At 44.2% G+C, this 16,403-nt stretch overlaps 1 protein-coding gene and 1 long non-coding RNA gene across 10 annotated transcripts in view; one reads left to right on the forward strand and one right to left on the reverse strand.

The window, feature by feature from the left end:
* Positions 1 to 16,403, forward strand: part of LOC107994408 (uncharacterized) — a 169,073-nt gene that overhangs the window by 45,303 nt on the left and 107,367 nt on the right. The window lies entirely within an intron of this gene.
* The window catches only part of LOC133666090 (uncharacterized), a 39,066-nt gene that overhangs the window by 2,290 nt on the left and 20,373 nt on the right, over positions 1 to 16,403 (reverse strand). The gene's annotated exons all lie outside the window — the stretch shown is intronic.

A 16,403-nucleotide genomic window follows, 5' to 3' on the forward strand; every position in this document is an offset into this window, starting at 1 on the left:
AATAGAGAAATAGTAGAGATCTAGAAAAGCTATGGAAAGACAAAACTTGGAGTTGGATAAAGATTATACGATTCGAATAAATCAAAGGACAAATTACGAAACATTCGAATCGTACTTCGTTTAACGAATAGGATAAACTTTCGAGCAGGGAGAGGAGAGTTTAACCTAGTTAGATCTAAGAACACAATCTGGCTCCTCGAGACAGCCGTTAAGTTGGCAAGTTATAAGGAAATTGGCGATCGAGGAATGCGAGTCGCAGAAAGAAACGTCACCGATTTAATTTCCTGCGATCAACGGCCCAGTGGAAAACAAAAATCACTCCATCTTGAGCAAAAGAATCGTGTGTGGATCGATTCAACTGCCATCGCATCGTTTCCAAAGTTAACTATATTTATAACGAATTTATAACAACAACTTATAACTTTCTAACTAATCTTCCCTGTAAAATTATCCACCATTGTTTCTTTTCTCTTTTTTCTCATCCATTATTTTTCTATTATTATCGAAATATCGAGAAGTAATTGCATACAATGTTACTCTTTCTCTTTGATCGCGTGACAGCTCGATTCGGATAGGAAATGAAAAGAGAGATAGAGAGAGAGAGATCTCTCGGTGAACTCGAGCCGGATGCCGGAGATGATCGCGATCGGATGTCACGGCGGCAAGGAACGATGTGTAGCCGCAGGTAAATAAAGAGCAGGTGCACGCGGCCTAGGTAATTGTACCATGTATTTACGTAGGCATGCACGGGTAAACGTTACATCCTGCGCCCGTATAATTCACGCCCTCGGTACGTGTGCATGCACGCGGGATACACCTCCTTCTTATTTTTCCATCTTCCCATCATCCCCCGTGTTCTCGTTTACCGCCGGTGTCCTTCCTATCGGATGGGTAGGAGAGGAGAGGGGGTCGGATCCTTCTCCAACGGCAAACTGTTTTTTAGACGGGACCGTTTTGTATTCATAGGATGTGGCCCGAGATAAGGGAGGGATGGAGCGAAGGTTGTTTAGCGAACCCGGTCTAAAAGTTATCTTCCTGCGAGATGCATCGACGAGGAAAGGCCGTCAATTTCGAACGAGGACGAGTCTCGTGAAATTGAAAATTGCCCCTTACGAGCTACCTCGCAGAGATACGATACATGCGTTTATTCTTTCCAATTCCTTGGATTGGAAAAGAGATATTTCGCGCAAGGGGAGTGAATTTCTTTCTGTTCGAGCTTGTAAGTAAATATTTCAAATCCGAGTTTAACGAGTGGACGGATGAAAGAGATTACCTGTTCCGAGATTACAGCCGATAGGGTATAAAGTAGGAAATGGCGATAGGACGTGGGGATCGTTTATCTTACACATTTCTAACGTAATTATAATATACGCGAACCGGACAAAGGTTTATTTACGAAACGGAGTCACGGAGCAGGGTATTTATCTTCGTGGAAGCGCTCGAAGCAAGCGGCGACGCGACGCATGTTAAAAACCGGAACACTCGACGAGAGGCAATAAGAAGAGATTCCTCTTACTACTCTTTCGACCCCTCTCTTTCTTTCTCGAGCGCGTTGAACCGTCTCCTGCGTGGATTATCCCCTCCCTTTTTCCCCCTCTCTCTTCCATAAAAATTATTTGCGTTTCTTCTTCTTTTTTTTTTTTTTTTCATCGCAGAGACAAAAGCCGTGTTTCGATCGACGAGCGAGATTCGTTACGGCTCTTCTCACCGAGACAATTCGTCGTTTATCGCGAGAAAACGTTGGATCGCGCGCAATATCAAGTATCAAGCGCCGTCGAGAGTACAACCGAGATTGATTACGCCGATTACCGTATAATCACTGTCATTTGTCTTCTTGAGCACTATGTAAATTCAACTTTCACTGGCTCGCCGTTACCGGCAACGAGTGAGTAATGTTTATTTCGACATGTTATCGCGTTGATCCGCCTCGCGCTCGAGAAACACAATTTATTTAAAAATACTTACGTACTTTTTATTCCCGTTGCGCTCATCTTTAAGGAACAATTCGATGATAATTTTAGCAATTCTCGCGATGTCGATTAACTTCATTTCATAAAATAAGAAGGATATATTTAATCAAAATTCCCTTTGAAATTCGGTGCGCGCCAACGAGTCGGGAAATGAGAATAAACAGGAAGAGGAGGAAAAATTCAAGCGAATTTTAATCCAGCATTCTCGCCTTTCATCCCTTCATCTTCCAATCGTTTAACGAGGTGGTATTAACCGCGTTCGATTAACGGCCAAGTTTCTCTCAAAGGAGGAGCGCCTCTCCTTCTCACCCCTTTAGTCATCGTTAACACGCGCCCCTTCCAGCCATAAAACTTCCCCCGCCAGTATATTTACGCCAGTTTGCTCTTCCCGTGAAATTTAAGACGCGCTCTTTGGAAACGGCAATAAAGAACAATGGAAGCGAAACTTGGGGGGGGGGGGGGAGCCGCGGGTATTTTCCATAATTCCTCCACCGCCGGCTCGAGAGAATACGTTTAATTAAGGGTGAATCGCGGAAAGGAAGAGGCGTTCCTCCACCGAGGAAAGGAAAGGAGAATCGGACAGATCTCCTAACTCCTAAGAAAGGTATAGTGTATCTGCAAACCCTTTCCCCCCGGATCATCATCAACACCTCGCTCGTTCGACACCCTCGTTCAAGTTCGAATTGTAAAAGAGATACACCCTCGACGACTTATCCCTCCAAGCAACGAGAAACGTGAAAAAGACGAGAGGAGATACGATCTTCCTTCGTTGTGCGTGCAACAAGATCCCTTCTCCGCGCTTCCTGCTCGAGGCCATTGCCATCGAGGGAGGGAGGATCGACTCCTGGACCGGTCAATTAGCCTCGATCACCGCCACGTGGATGACGCGATGATCGATGCGAGGAGGAGGAGGACGACTCCGCCTCGAAGCGGAGAGAAGGGAACAGAGGCGAATTCGATTTCGGCGGGTGGAGGACGAAATCGCGTGGAGCGAAGTCAGAGATCGATAATTGAATTGCGGCCGGCCGTGCATCAAAACACGCGAGCTCGGTTCCCAGCAACGTTTCTGCCGGGAGCAGAGATCGTACCTCATGCGCGCGGCGAGTGCACTCGAGCCTCCATTAATATCGTCTGACACCGGCCGATCTCCTTCCTTTCTCGAATCCAAGTCTTGGCCAAGTCGAAGCCAAGAGCTATCCCGAGCTTTCTGCGAAGAGAATCGTTTCGTTGTAGAAATTTCGACAAATTTCGCGGTCAAGTATCTCTCTCTCTACCTTTCGTCGAATAGTTTCGAAGGAAGCAGAGGGGGGCAAGGAGAGGTCGTTAACGGGAAAGAAGAAGAAACTCGACCAGTTGATGCGAAATCGACGATTCATCTCACGGCAGATGGCGCGATCCGGAAATGGCTCGTGTCCCCGCGCATCCGATTCGATGCGATACGATCCGGGTGAAGCGTTTCGCTCGATTGTCGAATCGCGTGAGAAAAACAGCTTTACGCTTTATACGTGGATTTCCAGTTTCGCAGTAAGGAAACTGATTCGAGAGAAATTCTTCCTTTCTTTGTATATATATATCGTTTCGTCATATTCGAAACTATTGTATCGAATTATCGATCCGAGTTTCATTGAATTCATTGAGAAACAAGGAGGGTATAATTTCGATAAAAGCGATTCTTCGCTCGCGAGGGAGGAATGAAAGATGACGGCTTGTTAAAGGAATAGGAAGAGGAGTGAAACGCGCGACGAGAAGGAAGAAAGGAAAGAAAGGAAGAGCGAGGATTGGCGTGCAGTAGTTGGGTGTACGCACCGGTTGCGGCGCGTCGTCTGGGCCCTCTCGGGTTGTCTGGGACGCTTGCGTCGCGACGCTTCCCTCGTACGCCGGCGTTGCTCCGGGCAACCGATGGGGATGAATCTACGCGACGCCCGGCGTCGAGTTTCCTCGTAGCGGGTGGGGCTGTTAGACTCTCAGTGCGCTCCACGACGCTGAACTGACCACGTACAACCCGAGCGTCGCGCGACAACCCCCGCTTGGATCGCGATCCACCGATCGATCCGCTTACGTGCCTCGACCGCTTCTTAATCGTCCTCGATCGAGCCACGATCACCCTTCGAACCGAGTGCGAACGGAATTCGCTGCGATTTCTTTCTCTCTCTCTCTCTCTCTTCTTCCTCTTTTCGAAAGGGTTAAGAAAAAAAGGAGAGGATAATTTCAGTCAACGCGTCCCCGGGTTTTATTTTACGGGTATTTTATTATTTATACTCGAAGTGAAAGTTTGATCTTTCAACGATGAGCGGAATCGCGCATACCGGACCTCGACTCTGCTCGATTTCCTTCCAACGTCGAAGAGTTTGAAAAGAGGTGTTGATACGTAATTTTGGAGTTTCCACCGCGTCCAATCCGGTCGATCGACGTTTACCGACGCGCGACGATTGCATCGAGGAAAGCGAAGAATTTCTTTCCCCCGAAGAATCGAGTATTTGGTCGAGAGTGATTGTTCCCTCCTTGTCAACGTGGTTAACGGGAATAATTGGGCAAGGGGGAGCGAGTGGTGGTGCGCGCTCGAGTGATGTTAAACTAATTGGAAAGAGCGTAACGCGTCCACGCCGCTCTTCTTCTCGCTTCGGGAAACGAGAGGATCCCGTAATATTGGAGGATGAAGAGGGTGGAGAGGTTACCACGAGAATGATGAAATAACTCGAAAGTAAACATCGAAAGGAATATTTCGAACGAATCTTATTAATCCCCCCCTTAGCTTGTTTCACGATAATTTCGCGATCCATCGAGCAGGGTCGAGGCGATGCGATCGACACAGGGGGGGGAGGAGTATATGGATGTTGGATTAATCGGCGAGTGATCGTACACGATCGAGCGAGGATGCGCGCGGACGGGAAATCGCATTAGCGATCGATCGAAATATTAATCGGTATCGACGTGTGCGGTGTCGTGTGAGAAGAATTGAACGACGAGTCGTGATCGTGACACACGGCCAAACTGGCCGCTAATAATTGATCGTGACAGTTGCAGAGTACCACGATAAGTAATAAAGTTGTGCGAGAGAGCAGTGAACATCGCGAGTGACGTTCATTTTGTTTCCGTTTATTCCTCGTCGAGCGAACCTTGGAGGATCGAGGATCCATCCGGCAAGAGAGGAGAGGATCGTCGATCGTAAGTCGAGGAGGAGGCGGTAACGGAGTCGTTGCAGAGTTTTTCGCGCGCTAGTAGAAGATTCGAGAATCGACCTCTTCTCCTTTTTATTTCTCTTTCCTTCTCGGTTTATTATTTTACTCGGTTTACCGATCGGAACTCCATCTCGCGAAATCTCGGAATTTCTTCCTTTCTTCCACTTCTTCTCGCAGCCTGGAATAATCAGACTACTCGTCCTGGGCTCGAGGCAACCATTCTCTCGTATAAATGCACGGAATGCGAAAGAACAATCGATAGAGATTTGTACGAATGACACGAAAGAATCGACATCGTTTTAATTTCTTTTTTTAACTCGTCGGCTTCCAAAAATCTCTAGTTTATTGAAAAAAACGCTTGTTTTCCTTCCTATCTCTTCCAATCGAGGGAATTAAAAGGTAGAAAGAAATATCAAAGAAAGAGAGAGAGAGAAATTCAAGCGTGAAAATTGAAGTTAGAAGAAAATTCGACCGATTTCTAGATCGGAGAAAGGGATCGCTTTGAAACTAATGAAAACCCTCGCCTCGAAAGGAAAGAATGTCCCGTAATTACTTTTATTCGACGTTCGCTCCCTCTTCTCTCTCTCTCTCTCTCCCCTCCCTCTTCCTTCTCCCACTCTCGAAGCCGGCGACACCGAGGCAAAGGCACGAGGAAAGTTGGCAGCCATAAATTAAATCTGCCTGTAACGATTCACTCGCGCGAGAAGAGTACGCGTATTTTCGAACCTACTTCCGCCAACTTGTTAAATCTTCGCACTCGAGACTCTCTCCGCTCGAGAGAAGTTTCTTTCGAGAATATACGCGCAAGTTACCCTGTCCGTATCCATCAACATCGCGACATCGGATCCTGTTTCCCCGTGTCCTTTCTTCCAGACTTTGATTCCACTTTCCTCCTCTCGAATTTCACTCGTTTTCTTATTAAAAGTCTCCATCAGTTCGGCTGATCGGCACGAATTGTTCGAAACGAAGCTTCGAATTTTCGTAATACGCGAAAAGCGGAACGCTCGAAATATTATTCCGTTCACGAATTTCAATATAAGCCGGATATAAGCTTTGGTTATCTTGAGCGGGACAGGGTTGCCGAAAAAAAAGTAATTGGAATTTCACAGTCGATATGATATTACGTGGAAAAATTCCACGGAATCGGGAGATATTTGTGCAATTGTGAGATGAAATGAAAAGAAAAAAAAAAGAGAAAAAGGAAATTAGATTCGAAATGACAGATAGATACAAGGTGGAGAAGAAGTGTTGGAAGAATCGACTCGAAAATCAAATCGTATCAGATAGGCACGATGTTAAAGCTAGGTTGTTTCAAAAATTCTTTTCGTTTTCGTTTTGTTTTTTCTTTTTTTCACTTCTCTCTGGAAAACTTTTAAAATAACTTCATTTGCAAAATATTCGAGACAATCAAATATACATATATATAACATTAGTTGCATTTATAAAATTGTAAATATTCTTGTTTACGTGATAAAAAATTAATTTATTTCGCAAGAGAATCGAGGGCAACGGAAGGAGGGAAAGAATTTTCGGAAGGAAATTAGCGGGACTAAAAAGGGCGAGTTAGAGAGAAGGGGTGGTATTTTGCGAAGTCCAAGTCTCGGCTCACGGCGGGGAGATAATAGGGACGAGTAAATTGGAAAATCGAGCGGGTCACGGGTGCTAAAATTTGATTAAAAGGTCAAGTAACGAGTTAATTGCACGCGATTAACCGCGCGTTAAACTGGCCACGGTGAGTGGGGCTCGTGGGCGACACGTCGAAGGGGGAGGAGGGAGAGGAGAGGAGCTTACCGAAAGCGTCCTATTGTTTCCCCAACGCCATTGTTTCCCCTCGATCCTTTCCCCGACATCGATCCCGCGCGATCTTTACCACCCTTTTCCCACCTTTCCAACAGCTCTCCAGATTTCTCCCCGCCAAAACTTTCCCTGCCAAAACTTGCAATTCAATTCAACCGGCTGCTCCCGACCGATTCTCTTTCGAATCGAAAGGTTAACTTCCTCCCCCTTCAACATAACAACGTACAATAATTAATAAGCTGAACAACGAAATCATTCGCGATTAATGTAATATCTTGGTGATAAAACGCGCGATAGAAATCTCCTCCTCCCTTAACCGAGTATAATAACTCGGGAAAAGATTGATGCCGCGTATCGGTTCCCTCTTCTTCTTCGAAATCATAATTTACGGCCGTAATTCAACGTACCACGAGGATGGTGGAAAAATTGGAATTGGACTTGGGGGTGCTTGGGGTGTACGTAACGATAAAATTCTCAGGATTCCTTTCGTTCCATTTTCGTTCACGAAGATAAGCTCGATGCGTTCATCGTTGCTGACAGGGTATATGGAATAGGGTATATCTAGGGGCGAGGTGAGACGGTTCCAGGATAAACTCTGTCTCGGAACAGCGCGGCATGATGAAATCGCAATTTCCTGCCTTGGCGGCGCATCCAGCGAATAGGCAGCGAATAGGCAGGATCGAGGGTATCTCGAAAAACGGATCGGTTAAAATTTTTAATTAAAGCCAGAGAGAGAGAGAGCACTTTGGCTCTAGTTTTAATCTAGTCTCTAAGATCCCCTCTTTCGAAAAGTTTCGTAGAGAAGGCGGCTCCACCTTCCCTCTTAGTTTTCATTTATATCCAAATTGATTCGCGAAGAACAAACGAAGAAAGGGGGTGAAACGAGAAAGGATTTCTGGAAGCGAGGTTCGATGGGCCGTGAGCTCGAGATAAGCAACTAAACCGTAAGTCTTGGCGAGGCGAACTTTCTTCCCTTGAATGGGAATCAGCGTGTTTGAAAACCGAACGAAAGGCGAAGAGAAGTCTGCGCGCTCCGTTAATCCGAAATATATATGATATATTTATAATATATAATACAAATATAAATAGGGAAAGATATCGTGAAAATTTTCATCTCCGCTTTATCTTCCCCGCGCCGCGTTTATCTTTCCCCGGGATACGTGTAAACGCGAATCCCAAGTTTACACAAGTATCGAGCGTTTGTAAACATGGAGAAGGGTGGAGAAGGGTGGATTTTATACGCGCAAGGAGATCGCAGACAGATCGACCGCGAAAAATATACGGATGGGAATCGGTAAAATCGTAATTAAAATTTTTCCCCGGGAGGGAGATTTATTCTCAGGCAAAGCTTCGCGCTTTGTAACTCTGCATCACGGTGACACGGTCTTCCTCCGGAAAAACTTGAATGTATTCCTTTTTTTTGTTTTTCACTTCACCATACTTTGCATACTGTTTCATTATGCATTCTCCTGAAACGTACGCATAGCAACGAGAAAGACTACGTACCGTATAAAAACGTATACGTGTGCGAGTGGAACGTTTAAATAATAATTTCGCCTTCCCTCCTCCCCTCTCCTCCCCTTCCCTTCGCCGAGTCCATCGAGTATTCGAGCTGCAAAACGAACCCGTTACGGAAATCAGAGAATCGGCAAAGAAAATAAACGAGAACGGTTGGTCCGGGAAGATCAAACTGGGCTGGGCCGGGCCGGGCTAATGCGAAAGTTTCCAGCTCGATTATGGAGCTCTCTCTCTCTCTCTCTCTCTCTCTCTCTCTCTCTCTCTCTCTCTCTCTCTCTATTTACATTGGCGGAAGGAAAGCGACCAGTTCGATTGTACAAAGTTGGTGCACACCTGACCTATATTCCAGACGATTCGTGGATACACCATTTTACCTCGCGTTGCGTAAGAAGCCTGGATTCATCCTGGAAAGATCCTTATCGTTTCTTCGTTCGTTCTTTCATTACGATCGTTATGATCGTGGTTCGAGGATTATAGGTGGTCGCTCGTTGAACAGGTGGCGGGATTAAAGACAGGGGACGAGGGAATACAGGTTTGAAAATTAGTTGGAGGGGCATGGAACGATTGGATCGAGATGCCGGCCAGATTACGAATCCCTCGAATCGGCTTACGCTCGAATCCTTGAATAAGCTTCCGCCAATTCGGCCGCCAACGCTATCCGCGCCGGGGTGGGAACGCATCCTTCGGAAATAAATTCGTTAAAATGTCGTCCGTGTCGTCCGTTGATTGATGGCGGATCGCTGCAATTTTCTCCCGCAATTGCTTTTTGTTTCCGCGCTGATTTATCGTTGCCCCGATCATGTGGCTTGATGTTTCTGCAAAAGTGCGCACGAGACGTTGTGACGTGTTCGAGATAGATTTTTTTTTAGAAATCGTTTACAAACGAAAATGGAACGAGATTTTATCGTTACCGCTGTGTATTCTCATTCCTATTTGAAAATTAGCCTCCAAAGACACGGTCGGTCTTTGAAGTTGCACGAGTTAAATCCATAAAGAGGAAACAACTGTTTCGTGTTTTCGACGAAACGAAACAGTTTTCGTTTAATTGTTTCTAATTTTTTAATTATTAAACACGTTACTTCAATTCGATTCCTTCTGATTGCTCCTTTATGGAGAATTAATCGATATTTAAACGGGACGGAGGCTTTACGCGAGAGCCTTTTCAAACGAGACAAAAGAGACAATGCCGCGGGGTGCGATTGTGCCGCATTTTGCAAGGAGCCGCGCAAATAGCGGGCGTAAAATATTCCCCTGGTTTGCGAGCAGGGAGGAAAACAAATGGGCCGCGAAATAAAGGAGGATGACAGTTGGCGTTATCGCGGAGGAAACAACACCTTCCACCCTCGACGGGATGATGACCTCGAGTGAGACGGCCTTCGAGATCCCGGCAAAGAGACGACGAAGTTGAGAGTGTTCTCCAGGGAGGACAGTTTCTCTAAACAACTCCTCCTTTCTTCTTGCTTTTCTCTCCTCCTCGGCTACGAAACTTCCGTATGCAAATATACGGATGACCACCGAGATCTTGAACAAAAGTCGCGTCCATCGTCCGCCAGACTCGACGAATTTATCGATGGAATTGAAAGGACGATTCTCTCGCGAAATCGTGCGATAAAGAGAAAGAGAGAGATAAGGAGAGGAAGAAGGAGTTTACCTAGGCGTCGAAGGAGAAAACGGGTCGAACGTTAGATCAAGGGTGAAGGGACACGGTCGTGGAGAAAAGGGGTTGGTAGCCCGGCGTCGGTAAATATTGGTCAAAGCTGTTCGGGGGCGATTGAATTAACGATTCCATTAAAAATCTCGTGAAGAGGTGGAACGAATTTGTCCCCCCTTTCGACAATTTTTTCCAATCTTTTTTTAGATTCTGGATATCTTCCATTTCTTGCGTTCGCACGTAGTCCGATATTCGGTAAAACGTTCTTTTTTCCTTTTTTTAAAGAGATTTCGAACACCTTTCGCTTCGCGCGAACAAAAATGCGAGCGAAAAGGGGATGGAGAGAAACCAGCGAAATTTTCTATATTTTTCACCAAGCAATCGCACCAAAGGTTGTTGCCACAGGCGCCGCCAACGCGCGAGTATCCCGATCAATGTGCTCACCGATCGTTTATTTATTTATTCTCCCCTTCCCTTTCGCTATGTTGTAACTGCTTGCGCAAAAAAAAAAACGACCGTGTATTTTTTGGACTCGTCAACCATTCAAGTTCCTGAACGATCGTCCATCGATATTTCCTTTCCGTTCTATCGTGGTCCCGCATAGTTTTTAACATTTGTTATTCGCAAGAGGGAAGGGCGATCCCTTAGCCGATCAATCGAACCGCAGCTTCTAAATGAATAAACGCGGTCAAATATCGCGCGGATCGTAAACATGGTGAGCGAGAATTAAGTGGTGTGCACGGCCGGTATTTACGATCGAATATTACCTTCGTGGCATCTGCATATAGGGATTTTCACGTCCCTGTTGGCCCGCGGCCTAATGCCAACCGAAACCAGATATTCTAACCGTCTAAACTAAAGGGAGAAATCTCCTCGACAATTTTTCCGCTTGTTATTACCACTCGTAACCTCGCTTTATCCACCGTTATTATATCGAAACGCTCCATGATTAACTAATAATCCCTTTTCTTCAAATCTCTCAAATTCTTCGTAACATGCTGACGAAAGGAATCTTTGGAATGTATCGAATAAATCGTTGAAAGGATCGCGTGTTTGAAGTTTCGCAATTATCGTTTGCAGAAAGTGATCATTTTCGATGATACACACTGTATATTTTGCAATAGGATGTTTTTCAACTCTCTCTCTATATATATGTACATAGGGAAACGTGGAATATTTTGATCGGATTTCAGACAATTTGGATATTTTGAACGCGCTCGATTTACACGATTGCGAATTTCCACGCAGGTCATCTACCCATAAATTTATTTATCGTGGAGATAATCAATAACGGCGGGTGGACGAGTGAAATTGTAGCGACATGGTGGCGCAATTATTTCGTTCGTTTTTTTTCTACTATACATTTTTTTTTTTTATTTAAAACAATCAGATTAGACAAAAACAACGCGTTCGTTATAGTGTTGACGCGACGATACTCTATTTTATTTTCAGATATCCAGTTAGAGTCGTGTGTGCAGAATCGTAGCTTTAAATATATTCGTGGCCAATCTTTTCAAGATTTTTAGATTTTTATTTATTTTCCAAAATTCAAATTTTGAAAAATACGATTAAAGATTTTTAAAGGTTTAGAGATTTCATTCTTTTGTGCATTCTGCAAGTTTCCGTGGATCGAAATTTTATTTTTTTATAATCGAAATTTTTACGTTCGTTTCTCGCAATCGAGAAAGATCGTTCGCGAACGTATTAACGCCACGTACACGGTGATTATCGATTGACTATTGCGTCAGTGTACGTGCTCGAGTCCGACAAACTTGCATCATTCGTTTATTCCCGATTAATAAATCGTGACTACACGTACACTTTTGTTTCTTCTTTTTTTTTTTTTTTATAACGTCGATCGAGCGACATTCACAAACGAGCGTGTCCCATTAATGTGATAGACGTGCGCGGAATACACGCTTCGTTACGCATTTACACCCATTTGTTCCGCGCGAATCAGATCGATTCATCCTTTTTATTCCTTCCCCTATTTTTTCTTCCCTCGTTTTTTATTTTTATTTTTATTTCATTTTTCCCCCTTCTTTTTTTTTTTTTTGTTTGATTTTTGGTTCGTTTATTTCTATTCGAGTTGGACGACTTTTCGTTAGTCGGTTATTCCACCGCCAGAACAATTTGTCGTCGGTGGTATCGTCGACGCAGGACTTTGTCGCTCTTAATTGCTACCAGCCGCGAATGACGTTGGTATCCGCGCCCTGTTACGAACAGGCATTCGTATCAACCTCTCCTACTACTTGCGAAACGCGATAGAATGTCGTTGCGGCGCCAAAACTTAGAACTCGTCGTGCGTTTAAAAAGAGAAAAATATGACTCGATCCCGAGTCGATTATTAATTTCCATTAATCTTTGTGTATCCCAATCTTAAAATTGCAATTTGCATAATGACAAGCTCTCCAATCTGGTATTTCTACTCGTCAAGGAATCGATATTCGCTGGTACAGCCTCCTCTACCTTTACAGGCTCGATGGACATCAATCTGGATAATTATGTTCACAGGAGGAAGGCAGGAAGAAGGATGCCTTACCATCGATCGAACGGAAACGATTGGTAGAACGCGACCGAACAAAATCACGTCGTTTCTGATACGGTATCTCGATCACGAATCTCTAATTGGTAAAATCTGGATCGTTTCTCGCTTATCAATTGTAACAATACTACACTGTTCACGAAAATTTCGAAAGATTTCGATTCGAAGGATTCTCCAATTTTAATACGTGTGTTCTATTAACCTTCTGATTAACTATTCGACGACTGTATGATACGTCAGTTTGCTATTGATTTTGAGCGATGACGAATATTTTTAATTTTTTTTTTTTTAAGAAAGAATTAGAATAATTTCGGTACAAAAAGCGAATAAAAATAATGATCGTTCGACACGATGAGTTTTTTTTTAGATTCGAAGGAGAATCGCGCGACAATTTGTTCGGAGGAGGCATCGTTCCATCCCTGACCCGGATAGGGCATTAAATTAATTCTTTTGACGTAGCACGTCCGTATTTTGTATTCCATCCGTGGTTGGAACGCCGCCCCTTTCGCGTGCCATTTCGTCGTTAACGCACCAAGTGGTTCATTTTTTCCCCTCCCCTCCGCCGTATCCACGGCAACTGTGTCCTGTCTGTAAAAATGTATAAAATCCGTCTGTTATTCAAATAAATGCCAGAGGCCGGTATCCCGGTTGAAAACAAAATAGTACGAGTTCCGGTCTGATCATCGGGGGCCGCTTTTATTTTCACACATTTCGCACATCACCGTCCCCGAAGAGAAAACTTTTTCCTTAACTCTCTTTCTTCTCGTCGTATTGAAAAAGAAAATCTTTTACCCGTTCTCCTATCCTCCCTTTTTAATCCACGATCCTTTCTTCCATTCGACACTCACCGCCACAAATTGTATTCGTGGATACGCGAGAATTATTATTTATGTATTGTTTCCTTTTTCTTTTCTTTTCTTTTGAAATGTTCCAAATTTCTCGAATCGATGTTTGTAAAATTTGCAAATTTATTTATCTCTTCGAATATTATAATCTGTCTGTTCATTCTTGTACATTGAAATTTTGGATAATTATATATTAATTAAAATTTTTGAAACAAAACGAGTCCCTCCATCTAAAAAGAGATCAGCAACCGTTGTTAGAGGGAGAGGTTTGAGGATCTTTTCCCCCAAACGCGCACCCCTTCCTCTCTCCATTTCCGATTAGCCCCTTGTTTACCAAAGAAGATTTATTTTACGCGCGGGTCCGATATCCCTCCTCTCGAAGCACTCCCTCGTTGCCTTTAATTTTTCTCGAACCAGCTTCGCCATTTCCTCGTTGTTTCGATTAAGCAACGGCTATTTCCCGCTGTTTCCACTCCAAAACCGCTCTTGAAAGAAGAAGTCGCGAAACTGCCAACTTGGCAAGAATTTGTTAAATAACCGTCCACCGTTAAACTACACCGGAATCATTATCGAGGGGGGAAGGAAATTGTTATTAGACGAAGTTCGAGGTTAACGTTTCCTTCCTCCTCTATAACATCGGAATAGGAGTAGAGAGAAAGAGAGAGAGAAAGAGAGTTTTCCTCCATTCTCCTAGTCAGCCCCTTCCTCCTTCCCCCAAGAAAATCCATAAGTATTAAGTAGCCCGACGTGGGCCGAATCCTGTCGAGAAATTCAATTAAGACCGAGATTAGTCCGCGGGGCCGAAAGTTTTCCTCCAATTTTCCAAGCAGGAGGGCCGTTTTCAACCGGTCAAATCGTCCCTCTCTCCGTATCCGCTTTTGATCGGCTTTTGACGATATCGTTGGGAATAGCGAAGCTCGAACAGTCGATTAACGAAAGTTTCTTCCCATCCTCCCCGCCAATTTTCCATCCTCGTGTTGCCCGCCATTGTTGTTGCGTTCCAACTGTTAATTTCTGACCTGTGATATTCGCAAGGACCGCGATAAAGATAAGGCTTTATTCTTTCGAAGATTTTCGAAAGGGTCGCTCAAAGGACTCTGGAATCCCGAAGGAAGTTTACGGATGCGGGGATAAAACTTTTTGAAAAATGGGAGAGCGGTATCGATTATTTTGCTTCGCGGGATAAATCGCGCGAAATACACTTTTCTACTCGAGGGAAAGAGATTAACTTGATACCGAGCGTTCGATACCCCTTTGTGTCTGCAACCAGCCGTTCTTCACCGTATATATATATATGTGTGTATTATCGTAGATGCTTCACTTGCGCGTATTTCAGGGTATTTCGCGCTTTTACGGCCAAACTGTAAGAACTTTGCTAGTCAGAAAAAAAAAATACGAAGCTTATCTATGAACTTTTTACTGTGCAAAAGCTATGAACGAATTATTTATGATTTTCTCACGTGAAAATTTCGTTCAAACTTTCATTTGGACAAAATGAAATCTCGTATCCTCCGATGCAATATTTATTTCCCGTTTTCTTTTTTTAGTCTCTACATGCTTGCGAATTACGTTTGAAACGACGTAGTTGTAGATTCCGTGGGAAATGTTTGTATCACGTACGAATAGCGCGACGACAACGAAGCAACGATGCGTAATCTTCCGCTCGCGGCTGTACGTCGTGACACAACGTTGCGCGTTGATCCACGACCATCGCACGCTCGTCGCTCTCTTTTTTCGCTGGAGAAGAGTCGCGCGCACGGTTTGACCACCGTCAATAATTCGCGTTGAAAATAAGCGTCGAAGGGGACGTTCGAGGAAAGTAAAAAATATTCGTTTCGAAAATTCAATTTCAACAATTTATCAAACATACCCATCTATCCTCCCGTGTTCTTTAACGAAAGAGAAACGATCCAAACACCTTTCGAGCTATTCAATATTTCAATCCCAATCGATGCAACGTTGCGTTTCCTTGCCTCGTTATCCCACTCCCTCTCTGCAAACTTTCTCGCACAACTTTTTCCTTCCTGAAAAATCTGTCGCGATGCGCTTTTTAAGCGTTGGCGCCGGTTCGTTAGAGCGGCGTTGTATCGTAACTTCTTCACTGGTTAATGGCGCGTGTAAAACGTAAACGCGTCTATCGATATTAAACGTTTTCCCGATCCGATCTCTATCCAGCGTCTCTTTCAATTTGTTTGTTGACGCGGAAATGCCACGATTCAAAATCTTATTTCTTTCGATCGTTTCCTTTTTTTTCTTCTTCTTTAATTAAAACTTGGTCGACGCGAATTTTCACCCGCTATAATTAATAAGATCCTCCAGTCGTTTCGAGGACGCAGACTCTCTCCCCTCCCTCGGACGAGATCCGAATCTCGAGACGATTCGAGGGAAGGAGGGGAAGAAAGATGTTAAAAAGAAGGCGGGCGAAGAGAAGGGAGAAAACGGAACAGAAAAAGCTCGGGGAGCTCTTGTTTAGCAAGGCTGCGAGCACTCGACGCTAGTCTGGGTTACCGCGGCGACACTTACCGCTGGTTCCTTTTGTGCAAGAGAGGCGAGCTTCGCCAACGCGATTTAAAATTAAGCAAGAGTGTTGCCACGTATGGCGGCGAGATCTCGCGTTTTATGAAGGAGCTAGGCTTCTTTGGTCGACGAGGGATTAATCCTTTCGTTATTATAATATGCTCTCCATAAAATGCCAAATAACGTACTATAGATGCTCTGCATACGTATTGTACATACCGACGAGCGATTGGAGTTATTGTGCATCGAGTATTGTTACGCAATATTATTATTAACAGTTATTATTATCATATAATTATACCATATTATTATATTCCGTTATTTGATTCCAAAGTGTGTATTAAACGTGAGTGTGTTTACAACTTACAAATACTCCGTTTT

Source organism: Apis cerana, linkage group LG5 (genome assembly GCF_029169275.1).
Source record: "Apis cerana isolate GH-2021 linkage group LG5, AcerK_1.0, whole genome shotgun sequence".
In the NCBI taxonomy this organism is placed as follows: domain Eukaryota; kingdom Metazoa; phylum Arthropoda; class Insecta; order Hymenoptera; family Apidae; genus Apis; species Apis cerana.